Below are 13562 nucleotides of genomic sequence, written 5' to 3' on the forward strand. Positions count from 1 at the left end.
CAAGCTTTTCTTAGGTTAAACCTGTCGTCAACAGTTAGCAACAAAGATTCTTCAGCCTCTGAAGAGGAGCTGTGAATACTAAGGGTTCCTGGTACACCAACAAAGCATGAAAAGGATACCAATCCAAAGGCGTAAGTGAAGCAGCCTTCACCGGCGTCGTCTTGGGCGCTGACTAGTCAAACTCCAATGAACACCTAGCATACTCCTTCCCTTCATTTCATACACCTACCACAGCGCTTGAAGCCACGATCGACACCAGGGTATTCTTGCATACACCCTTCCCCCCCGGCAAACATTTAGGTCTGGTTTCCATTCCATTATCACAACAACCATACTGAAGAGAGAAAGATCAAAGCAAAAGTGAATAAAAGAACCAACTGCTCATCATCTATTTCAACAAGTGATTCCAGCTCAAGCTGAATTAATCTCCCTAATGAAAAGAAGAGGGTTTATATGTAATATACAGTAATGTAATATTACTGTATTTCTATACTCCCCGAGTGAGCTGATGTTCATATACAGCAAATGTAAATGAACATTAGGCGAATACAGAAATAACGTAGTAAATTAAAATTCAGTTTATGTAAGTGTAGTTTACATAAAAAAAAACAAGTAATATAAATACTGTAGACCTTTAACAAGCCATTTATATAAAATTCTATCAAATTATCTACTTTGAATTGTACAAAATCTAAAAAAAATATTAATTTATCAGTATAGTATATACAGTATTAAAAATCTAGAATATAAAATTACCTTTAACAGAAAATTCATATAAAATTCTATCAAATTACCTAATTTGCATTGTACATTATCTATAAACATTAGTCACTTCAAACCGAGTAGAAAATTATGATAAGCTAACAAGGTGAGGCAGCATAAAAACAGATTCACTGCTCCAAGATTCTTCCAAGAAATCAGTCGAAGTAAACCCAGAAGCAACAAGAATCCATTAAGCTCTCTTGCTGCTCTCATTACAAGTGTACAGAAGCCCAATCTACTGTTTTATGCAGTGTAAAGGTAAAATCCCACACAAGTATACATTTTCAGATCCTTAAATCTTAGCCATCTTTCACACTAGGACACTAGCTGCCTCCCAATATTTTCAACAGACGCATTCATACTGGAACAATAACACTAGTTGCCTCCCAGTTTCCAACAGATCCTTCCATACTAGGAAACTAGTTGCCTCCCAAAGTTTCCAACAGACACTTCCATACTAGGACACTAGTTGCCTCCCTAGTTTCCAACACACACTTACCATCTAGGGCACTATTTGCCTCCCAAAGGTTCCAACAGACTCTTCCGTACTAGGACACTAGTTGCCTTCCAAAGTTTCTAACAGACACTTTCATACTAGGCCACTGCTGAGTCCAAACCAGACTACCATTTCGGAATATTGCGCCTGCAACTAGACAGAACCCAGCAGTTGCTGCCACTCGCTGTAAAGCATTGTTTTAAATGGAAGTTAACATATTTAGCCACCGGTATTTGCCCTAGCAATGATGGCTTGTTCTTGGGAAAATAATTGAAAATTTCTTTTCATAACCATACAAATGAAGGAAAAGTGTATGATGCACTCCTGTGTCCAATCTTGATGATAATATGGGATATACAGTACATGAACTTTCCTCTCTGCAGAGTACAGATTCAATTTCTTTTTATCCAGCAGAAGGTAATGAGGAGTTCTTCGTTGGATGCCATTCTTCTGATTGACAAGGAGTGGTGAGTCGATGAGCTGCTAGTTGCCAGGCACAAACTTGACCGAGGTGACTAGTGGTGGATACCAGTGTACTACTGTGTGAAAGGGCTTAGGGTTATACTGTACCTGTATTTCTGTATGAATAAAAGATTTCAGTATTACTTTAATTATAAATTTAATTTCTAATCATTTATATAATAATTTTGTACTTAGAATTTATCTCAGGTTATTAAATTAAGTCCCTATTATTTTAAATAAATGAAATGTTATATGACAAATTTTGAAGTTATATGTATTTTTCCTAGCCATACAAATCTGAGGCCTTTTGTCATTTGTTCTTACGCAACATACAAACCTCGTCCTTAAATCAGGGAGAGGAGACTTGCTGCTTGATGGGTTGGATGTCGCCCGTGAACCCAAACTGAAAGGTTAAATTTCTTCCCAGGAAGTAAGCATCACTTATTCTATTGGGAAGCTAAGCGAGTACATATATATTATAGGATCAAAATTAGATACCCCTCTCCCCAGAAGGGGGGACATCAGATGGAAACAAACAGATTAATGGTTTGGTATAAGATCCACCATCTTCCTGTCCATTAAAGGAGGATTGGGAGAGGTAATTCTTTGAACTTAAAGACAAGCTCTGAAGTGAAACTCACCAGCATGTATACAACATTTGAACTGCCTTGTCCCCACAAGAAAGGACAGTATAATGAAGGAGAAGAGCTAGTTATACTACCATTCATTGCTGATTTACATTCATCTAATGGGATTTGAAAAAGGCCTTCGACAAAGTACCTCGACCTGCCATGTGGGCTGTCCTCAAAAGATATGGCTGCCCACCCGATTTTGTCAAGCTGGTGCGTGCACTCCATGACGGAATGGTTGGGGGAGAGTGCCACCAGAACTCTCTTTCAGGCCCATTTCCCATCAACGGCGGCCTGAAGCAGGGCTGTGTTCTGGCCCCAACGTGTTTCTCGCTATACACCACAGCAATGCTCAACGAGATTCCCCCAGACACACCCTCAGTCGACCTACGTTTCCGCATGGATGGAGGCGTTTTCAACCTCGCTAGACTCCGCGCCAGAACCAAGACCACCTTGTGTGCTGAGCGAGAACTGCAGTATGCTGACGACAATGCCACCCCAGGTCAGACGGCAGAGGACCTGCAGTCGTTAGCTGATGCATACAACTCTGCCTACGAACGTTTTGGGATGCAAGTCAACGCAGACAAAACCAAGACCCTCATCCAACATCCACCAGGACTGATGCTCCCAAACTTCAATACCACAGTGAATGACCAACCGTTAGAACAGTTGAACCAGTTCTCCTACCTAGGGAGCATCCTAATATCAGCTCCCACAAGCAAAAAGGACGTGGAGAATAGGATCAGGGCAGCCCACTCCGCCTTTGGCCGACTCAACTGCCGCGTATTTAACAACCACGCACTGACAATGACCACCAAAATAATGGTGTTCAGGGCAGTAGTCCTCTCCACGCTCCTGTATGCATGAGAAACATGGACGCTATATAGAAGCGATATTAAAAACCTAGAACGCTTCCAACAAATGAAACTAAGGCAGATCTGGAAATCCCCTGGGAGAGCCACACCACTAACATTGAAGTCTTAAAACATGCCTCGCTGACCAGCATGGAGGCCACGATCATCCACCACCGCCTCCGCTGGATAGGACACGTGCATAGGATGGATCCATCTAGGCTCCCAAAGAAGATATTTTACGGAGAACTTACCCAGGGCACCAGACCACGAGGAGCCCCAAAAATGCGCTATAAAGATCAACTAAAGCGCACCCTGGCTCTAACTGACATCGATCCTTCCTCATGGGAAGAAACAGCCAGGGACAGGAAAACCTGGAGGAGTACAGTACACCATGGCACCGTGGACTAAGAGGAGAGGAGGAGACAAAATGAGGAGGCTAGGAGGAGAAGAAGGAAAGAGCGATTAGAACAGCCCCGCCCACCACCTACCCTCCATTGTGAACACTATCCACCACAGACTAGGACTCAATAGCCACATCAGACATAAGCACCCACCTCAAAGATAGGAGGCTGATGGCTAACGACAGAACCCAATACTCTGACATGAGTGGGCGCCGCCGACGACGACATTCTACATCTACATGTTACTATAGAAAAGGTGTATCATTGTTCCGTAAGGGAGCTGGGCAAGTTAAACAACTAATTGAGCAGCCACCACAAGTCCACGCATAAAGGTGCCAAAGGACTTGCAGGTAATCTCACTAGAAAAAGGCCATGAAGGTGGTCTGGCATCCAGATAGGCCTTCAACTCTTGGGCCACTGACAGGTTTCTCCTCAATGCTAGGGGTGGGGCCAAAGGCTTTGACCTCAAGTTTTAGTACTAGCTGACACCTCAACACACTTGACAGTTGTGGCCTATGCTCTACAGATCTCACAGAGTCATAAAGAGACTGTTCTTTCACGTCTCTTTCTTGAACCTGCAATGCCCTTCTCTAAATTACCACCCAACTCCTCCCAAAGGGAAGGGATGGAGAAGGATTCTTGAGTTCTTGTTGTGGCTGTAAAGTTTGGCACAAAACTGAGAGACCTTTTTTCACATCTTGCTGTGGAAAACTATGAGAGCGTAATTCGCCACCTCTCTTCACCAATGCTAGACTACCATAAGAAAAGACTGATGAGCCAGAACTCGTCTGATGATCTCCAAAAAGGCTCGAACGAGCGTGTATAAGAGCCTTGTGCGTCACGTCCCAGCCTGCGTGAAAGCTCCTCGTGAGCCGAGACAACTCCCACGAGCATAAAGGTCTGGCCCCTACTGTCAGGAGGTCATGCTCGAGTCCAATCTGTAGCCTTTGATAGCAGCTGCTTTCGGCAACAGAAGACGAGAAAGTCGTTTATCTATGTATAAAATGCTCCAATGAGAGGAATGTCCCTTCTATGGCATCACTCACAGTCTACCAGACTGGAAGAATAGCTGTAGAGGACTTCCGGACATCTGCCGTGTCTCGTGAAACCCTTTTGCTCAGAGGATATGCTGGATAGTCTCTGGCTGTGAAGAGCCAAGGATTCCACAGCTGCAAGGCACTGTACAGAATTTCAGCTTGTGCAGCTGACTGAGAAGAGCAGCTTACGAGGGTAGCCCTTTCAGGACTTCTACCAGAAGAGCAGGTAGCTCAGGGTACCATTTGGTCAGAGACCTGGTATAAACAACTTCTGGCCGGATGAAGTCAAAGACTAAAAGTTCCAGGTGTTCCCATGCATGCTGGAAGGCATCTTCGAACATTGCTCATGGGGGCAGAATGGGGAAGTAGGACCCGAGGAGATAACTGTTCCGCCATGTGGCAAACAAGTCGAACCCCAGGGTACCCTCCAGGCCAAGAAGCCTAATGCTACCAGAGGATGTAGAAACTAGCCTACTCCTACAAGCTGTCCCTGGAACCTGAGAGTCCACTAGCATTATCCTGTTCAAAAAGTATCTTTCCAACCACTCCACGGCATCCATATTTGCATCTGCAAAGAAGGTGAAAGGCTGCATCTCTTTACTAGCTGAATACTACCAAGTGTGTGAATATTTTGATAATGTTTGTTGAGCAGATACTGTGCTTTCTTCTTTGCTGTACACGCATTACACGACCAGGTCAATTAAGTGTGCAACCCCCTCCCCCTTTCTTTGACATATCTGAGAACAGATGCAAGGTCTGGATCTGGAGAGTCACCTCCAAGCCTGATAATGCGATCGTCTGTAACAAAAACTAGCTGCTGCCATCAATATCACCATGTCCAGGTACTTAAACCTTGGCTTGGGTATGAGATTCAACTTCTTGCAGCACTGCTGCTATCCCAGATAGTGGCAAAAGTGGGAATCCAATCTCGATCCTGATGCCCCTGCCTACCCCGAAATGGCCAGGATTAACCAACCTTGGGATACCTCGACATCCCTCGCAAGTGGGGCCAAGGAATCATCCGTGTGAACACCGTGGCAGGTGTACACAGTTCAAAGCAGGGAGTTTGGAGCTAGTACAGTCAGTTCTCCATATTCGCAGAGGTTAGGTAACAACAAATAGCGAATGCCTGCTGCCTTAGGGTAGATCAACTCATAACCTTCCAACTCGCTGACCATTGCCTACCTGCCGTTGACTAAACACACTAGGTAACCTACTGTACTACACTACAATGTTGTTAAGTGGTTTTTAACGTGGTATTTTATTTCATACTACTTTTCAGAGTTAATAGTACATTATTACCACAGCTTCAGTACAAGGTGAGATAACAACACAAGTCATAGCCAGAGCACCCTATGTATAAGTAACACAAAACACTAGTTCTTATCAGTCAACATTTCTCTGATACTGAAGGATATAGTTATTAATAGTCAATGATTTTGATGCCGCAAAATTGAAAACAAAAGTACAAAAATGCTTTAAAGATGCACCATTAACTTTTTAAAAAGCATGAGTTTTTAGATTGTGATAATATATACTTAAACTAATCGGACAACTGAAGAAATCAAATGCTGTGTTTTAAGATTTTGTATGCTGTACAATACTGAAAATACACTATTAGTAGTTCTTTTTCATAGAACATATGAATATTGCCTTGGCTACCAGATACCTTAACTGAGAGCCCACCTGAAGGACCTATGGATAGTCTAAGACTTCCGTAGCTCAAATTCGTCATCAGTGGTCTGCATATAAACAGGTCAAGAGCCTCAACCTCTGATGGGGTGTGACAAACAATTTGGGCAATCCACACACCAGCAGATTCAAGGGCTCCTTGCTCCTGACGCATAATCCCCATGGACCAAGCCAGGGCCATATCCACAGGTGCAGCAGCAGTGGAGGAGTTGGAAGAAGCAAAAGATTTCTTCAGTGACTTCAAGGCATTATCAAGACAGACAGACAGCAATTAGTTAGCTCTCTTCCCCTTCAGGCCAAACAACTGCCACTGCACAGGTGGTGATGACTACACCTAGCAAACGGGGATGATTGCAAACAATTATGCCCCCCTACAAAACACACACTGTGGATCTACAGCCAGTTTACTCATAAACCATTTGTAGCTTCCACCCATTTCTTGGCAAGTAGGAATTTCTTGCTTCACATTCATCACTACAGCAATCGACAGCATTCCCTTCCTGTATGAAACTGAAATGAAGAAGTCAGATAAGGGAAAAACAATACTGTATGTCTGTATTCGTTGTGGCAAAAATTCAAAGTAAGGCTTTTCCAACAGGTGGTGGTGCCTGCGTGCACCACCTGTCCTTAACTACCTCGTTGACGAATTCAACAGCTGTTCCAGCTTATGGCAAAATCATCTCCCTATTCAAATGACGAAGGTTTGGATTCATATAGAATATGAACAAATAGCAATTAAGTCCTGTACTGTACTCTACTTCTCAATAAAGCTTATTAATGTAAGTATCTGGTAGAAAGCCTTCCTGTGTGCATTTACAAAGCACCAGTGACCCTGTATAGAGGAGACCAATTTCTACACCATCACAGTACTGGAAAATATGGGTGGTAAAAGGATAAACCCTCAGCCAGAAATATGTTAAATTTCAAGATAGTCAGATTCAATGCTGAAGGAATTTCACCAATAAAATCAAATCTTCTCCAGCATCAGAGATGACATACTGTACTTTGTCTCCACGAGACACATAAGAACTAAACACCACTTAAATTTGACCCCAGGCATGCACTTAGTGGTCTGCCATGCTATTCCTGTTCACGGAAGAACTTTTTATGCGAGAGATATATCAATTATCTTGAACAGCAAAGATCTCTCAACTGAAGGAATGGAAATACTTGAGGTAGCAATCACACACACCATCATTGTGTCTGTTTATAAGCCCCCACCAAAACCATTTAGGTTGACCAAGTAACAAAATATACCACCAGAACAGGCTGAATTCCAGCCAGGGCAATCATGCTGTAGTATACTGAACCTCGCTCATACATCGAGGATGATTTTCAGGCCAGAGAAATTACTGATACAGTTTTTGTGGATCTGACTGCTGCATATGATAAAGTAAGTCACATAATGCTTCTCCTAAAGTTGGCCAAAGTTGTTAATAACTCAAAGATTATGAAGATCCCGCAATCAATGCTCACCAACACTTGTTGAAATGGATAGCAAGAACAGCAGATATTGCATGCAGAAAAATGGTCTCCCACAAGGCTCTGTTCTGGCCCCATTACTTTTTAACACCTACATAAATGAACAGACAGAGTTTGATAACATCCGAAGGTTTATATATGCAGATGAGTTGTGTATTGCTACACAAGTGCTCTTTAACACCACACTGCGTACTTAAATGTAACTCACTTAATGCCAACCCTGGAAAGATACAAGTGTGTATTCCCCTTAAATAGGCACCAGGCGATAAGAATATTGAACATCTGGAGTAATGAGAAACTTGAGCATGCTGACTTCCCTGTGTACCTGGGAGTCACATTAGACCGAACCCTGTCTTGCGGAACATGTAAGGAAATTCAAGTTGAAAGTTGCAACAAGAAACAATCTACTAGGCAAACTTGCTTACTCTAACTAGGGAAAAGATCCAAAGGCACTGAGAATAACAGCTCTAGTACTGTTACTCTGCTGCTGAATATTTCTCAGCAGCATGGGCAAGATCAAGCCATGCTCACAAAATAGATCCTGAACTTAACATTACATGTAGAATTATAACCAGCACCTTGAAACCAACACACATTTGCAGAGACATTCATACCAAGACCCAGAAGCATAGTTAAAAAAAACGATACAAGACAATCCCTCTTTGGTTATAGGGCCTCGGCAAGAAGACAAGTCCAGAATGAGCTTTATGACCATTCATAGTTTAGTTCCTGAGTAGTCAACTCAACATAGGCTAAAAAAGTGGAGAGAATAGAACTACTACCCAGCAAATGCTGCCGTCCAGAATCCAAATGAACTCCCAAGTGAAATAACCTCTCAAGAAAAGACTTGGTAACATTAAATACAGCAAGAACCAGAGTGGGTAAGACTGGGAGCAAAACCTATAAATGGCAACTCATTCACTGGCGAGTGCCAGTGTGGCTATCCAGTGCAAACAATGCAACACATACTTCATGAATGTGAACTGGGACAGATTAAGTCCTCTTGAACACCAATGAAGCAGCCAAGTAATGATAAAATGATAGCAGGTTGTAAGTAATTTTTTGTGTTCAGAACATATATAAAAAACCTTTACATCACTATAGGGCGAAAATCCGAACTACGTTAAAATTGACTTACGTACAGTCTCTTGGAACCAATCACCAACATATTACTGTAACATAGACTAGTAGAATGAAAAATTTTACTATGAAAATTCATAAAAGCTGTTAGATGATCCCAGGGATTACTAAAATGACAAATTTGAAAGTAATTTGTATTTCTCTTAAATATATAAACCTGTGCTCTTTATTATGGATATATATTTTCAGCTAGCTGGAATCTAGCCATAAAGTTTTACGGGTGTCAACGACCCTCCGCTAGATAGCGGGAGATAGACCAGCCACCTGCTCACACACTTGCCCAGTGAAATAAATCAGTTTTGATTGCAGGCATGACTTCCTGGGGAACAGGTGATGGTGGGGCAAGTATGAGTAGAGAGCTCAGGTATGTAGTTAAGTAAAAAACAAATTACTAAAAATTTGTCATTTATCCCTACACGAAACGAACACAAACTCTGCTTTTAACTAAGAAAACTCACCCTTGGGTGGGTGGAAGTCCGAACACCAATTTTATTATACTTTTATTATGGATATATGTTTTCAGCTAGCTGGAATCTAGCCATAAAATTTTACGGGATGTTTCAACGACCCTCCGCTAGAAAGCGGGAGGTAGACCAGCCAGCCACCTCGCTTACACACCCAGTAAAATAAATTGCTTTTGTTTGCAGGCAGGACTTCCTGGGGGACATGATGGTGGGACAAGTATGAGTAAAGAGCTCAGGTATGTATAGTTAGGAAAAACAAATTACTTCCAAATTTGTCATTTGTCCCTACACGAATACAAACTTTACTCTTTACTAAAGAAACTCACCCTTAGTTGGGTGCAAGTCCAAACACCAACTGACTGGAAACTTGACCTGGAGTACGGCTCTGAGATTATTTGCGTGAAAGAGGTATTCTCCCAGACTGAGAGTTGACAGTTTGGAGCAATCATGGTAAATGCGTGGAAACAATAACTGATGTGACAAAGTGATAACTTTTTATAATTGAACCTAGACATTACCTGTCACCCTCTTGAAGGGAGATCGGGAACATAAGAAAATATATAAAATATTTTTTACCAAACAAGGAAAATGGTTCTTACCTACAGTCGTCGGTAGGCCAGCTTGCAGTCCCCCAGAAGCTGTGCCACAAGAGAGGGAAAGATGAAGGAAGAAAAGGCCACTCATTCTGTTCATTCATCCCAGACTGACTATGGGTAAATTCTGCCCTCGACTGACTGCTACTTGTACTGTAAGGGAGCTGAAGTAACTTGAACCGCTTCTTGAGTAGTCCCCACAGGTCCCAGAGAGATTGTATCTGGGTTCTTGTAGGTTACATCTTGCAGGTATTGGGTGGTAAAGATTGTATGCCTTCACCAGAGGCCCCATTGTAGTACCTGCACCACAGTAGAGGAGGAGCATGCTTGGAAGCAGTACTCCTATGCCTAGGCTCCACAGGTGGGTGATTAGAGAAATTATTTTGATGATTTATTTCAAGTAAAAGAATTTAGAATAGTTGAATGATTATTAAGTGTAGCAGTAACATTAGAAAGAATGAATATATACATACACTATGCTGTATAGAGAAGATTGTGAGGAAAATTATAAGTAATTTGTATTTTTCCCAACGATACAATCCTGTAGCTATTTTTAGGGGTATTAATTTCGGCGAAGCTGAAAGACGAGCCATTAGATTCTTATTGAGGGTTAACCAACCTTAATACTAGTTAGCAGGGAGGTGGGGGATAGTAGCTACACCTCTCACTCACACACCTGTGACTGTAACTCACTTTGCTTGGAGGTAGAACTTAAAAAGAGACTGGGTTGGCAGGCAAATCTGTATAAATAGCTACAGGTTTGTATCATTAGGAAAAAATACAAATTATTTCCAAATTTGTCGCTTGTTCCATAACTGGAATACAAACCAACACTATTTATAAAGGTTGTTGGCTGTCCTTGCCTATCTAGCTTTTTGGCCTTTACCTGGGGATTCCCCTTTGTGTGTGTTGGCACATAATAGGTGGAAACCCTAACACCTCCCCAAACCTTGCTATGCATTGTCTGCAGCTTACACAAGCAGTGTGTTTTTTATACTAGCAATATGATTTTCCAGGTAAGAGTTCTTCCGAGTCATAGGGATCGTCCGAGGTTGGAAGGATGAAGAAAAGAAAGAGCCAGTCATTCTTTTTCCTTCACTTAAAACTAAAACTGGGTAACCAATGCCCTCAACTTCCTGCTACTTGTCCATTAAGGAGCTTGAGGTATTAAACCAGTTGTTGTGCAGCCACTAGAGGACCAATAGAGAAATTATCAAGTCTCCTGTGGGTTACGTCTTTCAGATAGTGGGTGTTGAAGGTTGTCAGACACTTCCACATGGCCTCTTGTAAAACCTGTGCCACAGAATAGTTACATTTGAAGGCCAGGGAGGTAGTAATGGCCCTGACGTCATGTGCTTTGGGTCGACATGTTGGAGGAGGATCTGGATTTAGTGCAAGGTGAGATGGTGGTGTTCATGATGCTCCTCGTGAGCCCAATATGACACTAGGGCGAAAACTCTCGTGAAGACCTGAGGTGCTGTGGAAAGACCAAAGCACAGCACCTTGAACTGGTATTTCTTACTGTCAGGAGCTATTCTCAGATACTTCCTTGAAGACAGATGGATTGGGATCTGGAAGTACTGTAAGCGTCCTTTAGGTCCAGTGTGCACCTGAAGTCCTGTGGTCTTACCGCTTGTCTGATGTCTCCTTGCTGAACGGAGTTTGTTTGACAAACTTCTTCCGAGCTGAGAGGTCGATAACTGGTCTCCAGCGTCCAGACACCTATTTCACAAAAAAGAGTCTACTGAAGAAGCTTGGGGAGTCGTCGAGGACCTCTTGGAGAGTACCTTTCTCCAAAATGGTCTGGATTTTGCGGATCCCTTCACATAGGAGCTCGTTGGTATTGGAATCTTGATCAGCAATGGATGAAGAGATTGCATAAACAGGACGCGATACCCTGAATGAATAACGGAGACCATCCTGAGTTCGGCCCTAAAAGGAATCCACCTCTTCCAGCAGCAATGAAGGCATCTCCCCATTGGCAGACAAGTGGGAGAATCCCCTATCCTAGCGTTTGCAGCTTCGGCTGCCTCCTCTAGAATGTTTACTTCCGCGTGAGGACTTGGAGCCATCTCGGCAGGAAATTGCTCCTTGGACTCCTTAGTATCTGTCGCTGTAGTCTTGCTCATCATGGGCTACTGTTGTTTTGTCTGCAGGGTGAGAGGGTGGTCTATAGGCCCGGGATGTCGAGGCCCTATGAAGGAGGGAGTTTTGGTGGGACTTCCTCCATCTCTCCGCCGCTCGCTCGACATCCTTCTGCTAAAACAGGAAGGAGCCCTCCAAAGAGGAGTTCCAAAGTTTCACAATCTTGAAGTGTGGGACTTGGCCATGAAATCTCTAAACTATTGAGTTTCTACCCCTTAAGATGGTGTTTGCCCACAAGTTTACTACTTGGTGGGCAAGAAACTCGATGGTGCGAGTACCTCACAGGAGAAAGGTTTCCATCGTTTTCCTGGAGCTTTCCTTGGAAAAATCCTTGTTCCACACCAGGTTTTCCACTAACCACACCCAGATATCTAGCCACAAAGCAGCCTACATGGTGTACTACACCCCTTTGTCTTAATTGAGGATCTCCGAAGCAGAAAATTAAACTTGAAGCCTGGAAGTCTCTAGAGAGATCCCCTTCATCAGTTCCTTCAAAGAATGGTGTAGAGGAAGGGTCGGGAGAGGCTTGTCAAGGACCTCATAATACAGTACTTATTCTGCTGCACACCCGAGGTGGGAGGAGTTTAGAGGATGACCCTGAGCAAAGGGAACTAGAGGAGTCTGAGAGCTGAGCAGACACCTTCAGCCGCGCACTCTTCAGTCCCTGAGACCAGCGCAGCTTGGGGGGGAGGGGGGGCTTGTGAGTCCTGAAGACACGGTCCAGGACCGTGTCCTTGTCCTTCTGAGGAGCCATCGCCGGGTCTGTCTGCCAACCCAATGAGCGACCTCACACTGGCCAAAACCTGCCAGATGGCGTGTTCTGACTATCTCTGTTCTGCTTCTGATATAATACAAGGATAGGACAAGCAGTGAAGTCGTCTCCCACCCTCAAGACATCATCTCAGGGTGGGTCGTGGTTGTTGTTGAAGTGGCCAGATGAAGACTGCATGACCTCCTCTGCAAGTCTCATAATCATCGATGAGGATTTCGGTATTGTCTTTAGAGTCCTTAGCTTCTTCCTCAGAGGGAAGAAGGTCTCTAGCAAAGATAGTTTTGATGGAACAGCCTTTTGATAGTCACCTGTAGGGGGAAAGATTGTATCTTCCACAGGTTTCGAGGCTACCCTGAGTTCTCGAGGGACCTCCTCGATGGGCAAGGGCTGGAAAGAGCCGGATAGGGACTCTACCCTGCACGAAACTTCCACCTGGACTGCTGGCTGTGGAGCAAGAAGACAAGGAGGACCAGACACGATGACAATTGACCTTCCCTTGGACGTCCTGACGGGTTAGTTTGACCCTGGATGAGACTAACTCGTCAGGGACTCCTCTTTTTGGCTTCAGGGGAGAGGAAGAAACCAGTTTCTCTGTGATAAGGAACCGTGGATTTTTGCCTTGGGTCCATAGAA

The 13562-nt window shown here is 43.5% G+C and overlaps 1 protein-coding gene across 6 annotated transcripts in view; it reads right to left on the reverse strand.

Moving 5' to 3' along the window:
- Positions 1-1614: 1614 nt before the first annotated feature.
- The window catches only part of LOC137634914 (serine/threonine-protein kinase fused-like), a 66446-nt gene continuing 54498 nt past the window's right edge, over positions 1615-13562 (reverse strand). For 5 of the 6 annotated variants that reach the window (XM_068367466.1, XM_068367468.1, XM_068367463.1 and 2 more), the window contains one exon: positions 1615-1836. The gene's annotated coding sequence lies outside the window, so the exon portion shown is untranslated. Of the gene's footprint in view, positions 1837-10018; positions 10361-13562 lie in introns of all 6 variants that reach the window. The other variant, XR_011042584.1, reaches the window with a different exon arrangement.

This window comes from Palaemon carinicauda, chromosome 45, assembly GCF_036898095.1.
Source record: "Palaemon carinicauda isolate YSFRI2023 chromosome 45, ASM3689809v2, whole genome shotgun sequence".
NCBI classification, from domain to species: domain Eukaryota; kingdom Metazoa; phylum Arthropoda; class Malacostraca; order Decapoda; family Palaemonidae; genus Palaemon; species Palaemon carinicauda.